The following is a 6,190-nucleotide window of genomic DNA, read 5'->3' as shown; positions in this document are numbered from 1 at the left end:
CACCATGTGTAAAACCACCCGACATAAGAAACATTTTCCCTCATTTCCGATTATTGACCACAAACTCCCGCAAAGAGCCTTTCACCACCCATTCTCCGTATACAACAGGTATCTGAGCTATTTCCTGCAAAAAAATACAGGTTTACATAATCAGCAAAGAAATATTTCATGTTTCATAAAACTATAAACGAAGACTTACAAATACGTCTACAATTATTAGCTAACAATATTGTCAAATTAAATGAATTACACTTTCATAATTATAAAACATTTTGTTTTCAAAATCACTTAAACCCATTAGGATTAACTAACACACACTGTCAAACAAAAAAAAATAAAAAAAGTTTAATGAATAATACACAAATTCATATTTTTATAGATTTTTCTATGCAGACTTAATATTTAGTCTCTGAAGATCTAGACGTTCGTTTCAGTTTACAGTAGACTTCATCGTAAGTCTACACATAGGCGTAGACATACAAAACAGTCTACTATCGCGACACAGATCTGAAAAATGACGAAAACCATGTAAATAGTTACCTTTTTCCGGTATAAAGCTCATTTCCAACCTTTTCAACCGTCAAAACTCTAAACATAAGCAAAAAAAAAACACTTTTGACGATTTACTGATGAAGAAACTCGAAAATATGAAGTTTGTGATTATGAAAATGAAAGTTATGAGAGTTTTTTAGATGGAAATGTAGAGGAGATGAGAGGAAATGAAGTTTTTTGGGTTAGAATGAGAAAAAAAAGTAGTTGAAAATTGAATTCTTGAGCTTTAGAGCTCAAAAATGGTGGTTCATGGTGGTTGAAAAAATTGATGATGATGACATTTTTGTAAATAAGAAGAAATGGTTAGGGTGTATTTGGTTTTTTGTTAATTTCGAAATTAATAAAAAATTAAATAAAAATGACAATTTTGTGAATAATTCAAAAACATAAGGATAGTATGAAAATTTTATTGATGAATAGTAATGACAAAAAAAAGAGGTTGGTTTTGGGTTTGACTAGAAATTGTGGGTTGGTTTTGAAAAACACCCTATATTAAGATCATCATTATCCACGGTTTCTTACGGTAGAGTTTTTAGGGAAATATAAAAAACTGTTTCTTAATTTTCAACTAAAAAGTTAAGAAACTGTATCTTATATTTCCCTAAGAACCTCGCCTTAAGAAACAATGGATAATGATGCTCTAAATACGCTGTTTGGAACATGGTTATTCCCTATACGCGTATACGTAGAAAGACAAGTCTATTCGTATTACAAGTTTCGACTTAATGCATGCACCGTACACGAACAATCGGTGGTCACTTGAAAACAATTTGACTTACATCTCACTTGACCAAAATTTTAAATATACTTTTATCATATTAATTAATTTCTTAATAATTTCCAATGTCGAAAAATGATAATTTCTATCTGTTTATAAACTTCTAGTCAACGACAACACACACATATGTTTGATGAACATGTAATGTAAATTCTATAGAAAGTTAACAAACCTGTTCGGAAAAAAAGCCTCTCTCCTCTTTTTTTTATCTCTTTAAAACTTCTTTAGATCTAAATCGTGAAAACGCGTCTCTTCCGGTTTTGGTGGTTCGCTGTCGTCGGAATGGCTCTTCCTCCTCCTCTATTTTTTTTCTTTGCCTCTCCCGTTACGTCGATTCCTCTCCGATATGTCCTGTGGCCAGACTGCTCGATTTTATTTCTCTAGACCCGGACATCAGAGAAGGATCCTTTTGACGGCAGTTTGCTGGAGTTACGGTGAGCCGTGGAAGACATGGATGCGGTCGGCGTTTAGGGTGGTTCTCAAGCGTATTGAGGTTTTCAGATCTCTTCGTCAATCTGTCTTTTGGCCAGAGGTATAGGCGCGTGAGTTACATATCAAACTCACCCGGCTTGGATCTGTATGATGGGTCTCTGTCGGTGTGGTAGGTGGTTGGTGTTCACTCGTTCGTCTTGGTGTCTCGTCAAGGAGATGCCTTCCCTCAAGCTGGATCTCGGTGTTTGACTACACCATGGCATGCACCGTGTTGAGTTTCTTGGCGGTGTCAGGAGATGTATCTCGGCGGTGCGTGTAGGTCGCGGTTTCGGAGGCACGTGGAGTGGTCATAGCTTTGGCATTGTCGGTTTGGTGTTATCTGCTTTGGTCTTTGTTCGGTTTGGCTTGTGGATATGTCTGGCGGTGAGCCCACAACGGAGGTTGGCCTCTCCGGTTGTCGGGTTTTGGTTACCCGTTCTCACTTTTTTGTAGATCTCGTTCCGTCACCGAGTCTCTCCATCTCAACCCGCGAAGAATCTTCCTCTTGTTCTAAGAGGAGAATGGCGTGGGTGTTTGTCGAGTTTTGTGGTCAGTGAAGCTCAATTTCATTCCGTGGCGGCATCCTTGGATCTCCTCCATCCCAATATCAGAGATTGCTGCTCGGCCGTCTTTCGATAGGAGGGTCTCCGTTCTTCTTGGTTGCAGGTGCTCATCACCACCAACATAGCTGGTCTTGAGATTTTCGGAGTCCAATTAAAAAAATATTTATTAATTATTTAATATTTTTATAAAGTTTGTAAATAAATCTTTATTTAGAAAAACATAATTATAGTATATCATTTATTTATATCTGAAATTATATAATGTCAAACATATTTAATATATTTTAAACATTTTAGCAACTAAATTTTTATTCAGTTTTAGTTTACCATTAATATTTATATGTTATCATATCAAAAACACAAATGCATATATAAGATTTTTTAAGTGGGAGCCCATTCAAAAGTTTCACAAAACTGCCCAGATGCTTGGCTCTGACCACCAGGCGAAGCCGCCTCTTCTCAACCCGTGTTATTTTTGTGTTTTGTGAGGGACTTCGGCTTGAATTGGTGCTTGCTCGGGTGTTCTCTCCATGGTGGCCGCTGATTAGGAGGTCTCTCACAAGCTAGCTGTTCTTGAGGAGCTGATCTTTAAGAGCTGGTCATCGATTATTGTCGAATTCTACCGGATTCAGCTCTCGTGCTTAATGCACTGTCTCTTTTGTGGCAAGTGGTTGTTCCAACTTTGTTGTATCCTCTAGGTTGTTTCTCTGCTTGTAGTAAGCCTTGCTTAGTTTAGATCACGTCTTAAGTTAGTATGTGTTTAGTTCATTTGTGCATCTTATGTTTTTTTTTCATAGAAAGTTGTGCAAATAATTAGCTTAGTGAAAAATATAATAAAACATCTCTTCCATAAGGATTCTTAATCAAATTTAAAATTTTGGTGATTAGGAAATTGAAGTTTATTGGATTTCTAACTCTCGGTGAACCTTGAGTTTATTGGATTTCTATATCTCTGTGATGTGTCATGCTAATTATATGATTAGCAGAATCGGTCATTGACATATAGCCCAATGAACCATGAGTTTCGTTTCTCAAATTTAAAGAACTAAAAACAACTTTCGAGAACTTATTGTATTAGAGTATCTAAAGTTTCAAAATAAATGAAAAATTTAAAAAGTGTGAAAGAGAAACAAAATAAAGTTATTTCTCGCAGGCGAACTAATTTACCTTTTTTAGAATCTCATCTCGCCATGTGTCAACTTTCAATTAGTGTTGCTTTAAAAAACAAAATAAAAATTACATGTTAAATGAAAACATATTAAAATAACAATATATTTTGGTTGAGATATTCAGTTTGGATACTACACCTATAAGGTTGCCTTATCAATAAGTTTATGATTTAAAGATTCTTAAGAAATTTCTATTATTATTTTAATTTAATTCAAAATAATTAATTAAGTTTTAATTTTCTTATCTAAAAAAAATCTATTCATAATTTGCCAAATGTATAAAGTAATTCCAATGAGGTTCAATAAATATATAGTTTGAGAACTTTATTTTAATCTCTTTCATACTTTTCTAATTTTTCTTATATTTTTAATGCTCAATGTTAACTCTCTTTTGGAGTTGCTTTGAGACCGGCAGCAGTTATAGTTTTTTCAAAAGGTTTCTCACATCCAAATAATAATATAAAAATGAAAAACAAGAAAGCAATGATAGAAAAAGTAAAAAACATACCTACTACAAGAAACTTTCACCCAAACGTTGAGAGATTTTCTACCACATGTTCAGTTTTAATTGGTACATCTCATTTTTACTAATTAAAATTAACTGGATAATAAAACTAATTTTAAAATAGTATATTAAATATTGTTTAGAGACTTTATGCAAGGACATGCAAAAAAACGTATCGCTAATGATGCTCTAATATATATAGATCTTATATTTTTAAATTATAAAAAATAATGAAATCTATATCAAAATGTTGTTATTCTTTTAAATCTCACTGCTGATTGGTTAGAAAGAGTCTAAGTAAAGTTTATGTTGATGATTTTCATTTCTAGAAACCGATGAGCTATTATCTTTGGTTTAACATTAAAATTTTAATAATAAATTACACACTAACCGTTAGGGTTTGGAAAGATATCCGTAAATTTTGATTGGATTTGTTATTCGTTTTGAATTGAACCGATATCCATAACTCTATTAATCAAATCAAATACTAATATGCAATATCAGTAAGAAATGAAGCAAATCATAAATACTAGTATTTTTAGAAACATATATTCGATCCGTTATAAACATAGTTAAAGAATTTTATACATAATTTATATTAATATTATATTTTATATAAGTTTTACAATATTTTATTCATTAAATTTATTATATTAGTTACTAGAATTTTTAAAAAGTAAATAATTTTTTTTTTGTAATAAAATATAACTATTTTATATTATTTTGGACTTTTTATTTAAATTTTAAAAATTTATTTTACTTGCACGGATATCCGGTTTAAAATTTAAAATTTTATGGATATTTGGTATGACTACGGATCAAATCGAATTGGATAAATGAGTTTTCAAACAAAACATATCGGATCATGAATACCTCCAAAAACTTGGATATTTGATCCCTGCCCGCTCCTACTAATTGTTACTCTGTATATGTTGTCTTTTCTAAATTCTGGTTACTGGTTTATTCATGCAAAATTTGAAACATTGAAATTTTTTTGGTCTAAATGTTAAGAACATTGAAAAATTTCATAGTCCACACATATATTGAATGTTGTTACTATCAGTCTATCACCATCATCACTTTTAGCTTTTCACAAATTTCAGCAATTTATCAAATTCAAACTTTTGACTCGTTAATGATGACTAATCCGCACGCTCATAGCAACAATGAGCAAAGACGTGCGCAATCATAAGTTGGAATTATCATGATCACCAACAATTCTCATCAGAGTTTTTTTTGTTTGCTTTGAAAATTTAAGCAATCTTTATTTGGATATGTAATATGTTTTTACAATATAATGGATCTTTATCGTTCCAATTATCAATATCATCGCCTAACAATATAGTAGCAATATAATGTTACTTCCACTATAGTTTTTCTTTTCACAATGCCATAAAAATTAGTCATGATATATTTATACTGTAAATAGTAGCTTAAATAATTCAAAGAGGGGTGATACAAAATTAAACATCAGTACATAATGTTGAGACAACCTTATTGATTATTCCTCAAGCAAGCTAATAAACTACATGTTTTCTTTCCCCAAAACTGCGATATAAAACCTAAAATACTGATAGGCCTTTTGTATAAATAATATAATGAAGAAGTATATTATATGGATAAGTATATTATTTTGGCCAAGTTGTTTTGAATAGATAATATAGATGATGTTGCAAAATGTTCCTAATGATTCTTCCAATAGAAATATATGACGAATACTTTTTGCACAGAAACTAATAATCATAATGCTTAGATTGTGTGGTTACACGTATGATACGATCATTTGTGCTTTTTGCATCCATTCTTTCTCGTTTTATTTGTATTTAATTAATCAATCTATGTATTATAACAAACTTTAATTAGTACCTCAATCGCATAACTACATTTCTTACTGATTCTTTTAGGTACACTGGTAGGGATAGACTAACAATGGCTGGAGAAAAAAATATTATGCAAAAAGATATAACTTTGGAAGTACAAAATGTTTTTATTTCAAAATATAAGAGCACTATTTTGGTGAGTTCTTAAAAATTTATTCTAAATATTAATATAAATATTCAAGATTTTTCAATTTAATTTTTAAAATTTATATCAATTAAAAATATTTTGTTGAATAGTCTCTCAACATTTTAGGATTAAAAATATAAAATGA

The sequence above is a fragment of the Brassica oleracea genome, chromosome C7 (assembly GCF_000695525.1).
Source record: "Brassica oleracea var. oleracea cultivar TO1000 chromosome C7, BOL, whole genome shotgun sequence".
In the NCBI taxonomy this organism is placed as follows: Eukaryota; Viridiplantae; Streptophyta; class Magnoliopsida; order Brassicales; family Brassicaceae; genus Brassica; species Brassica oleracea.
The sequence above is the reverse complement of the archived record's forward strand: the minus strand, read 5'-3'. Positions refer to the sequence as shown.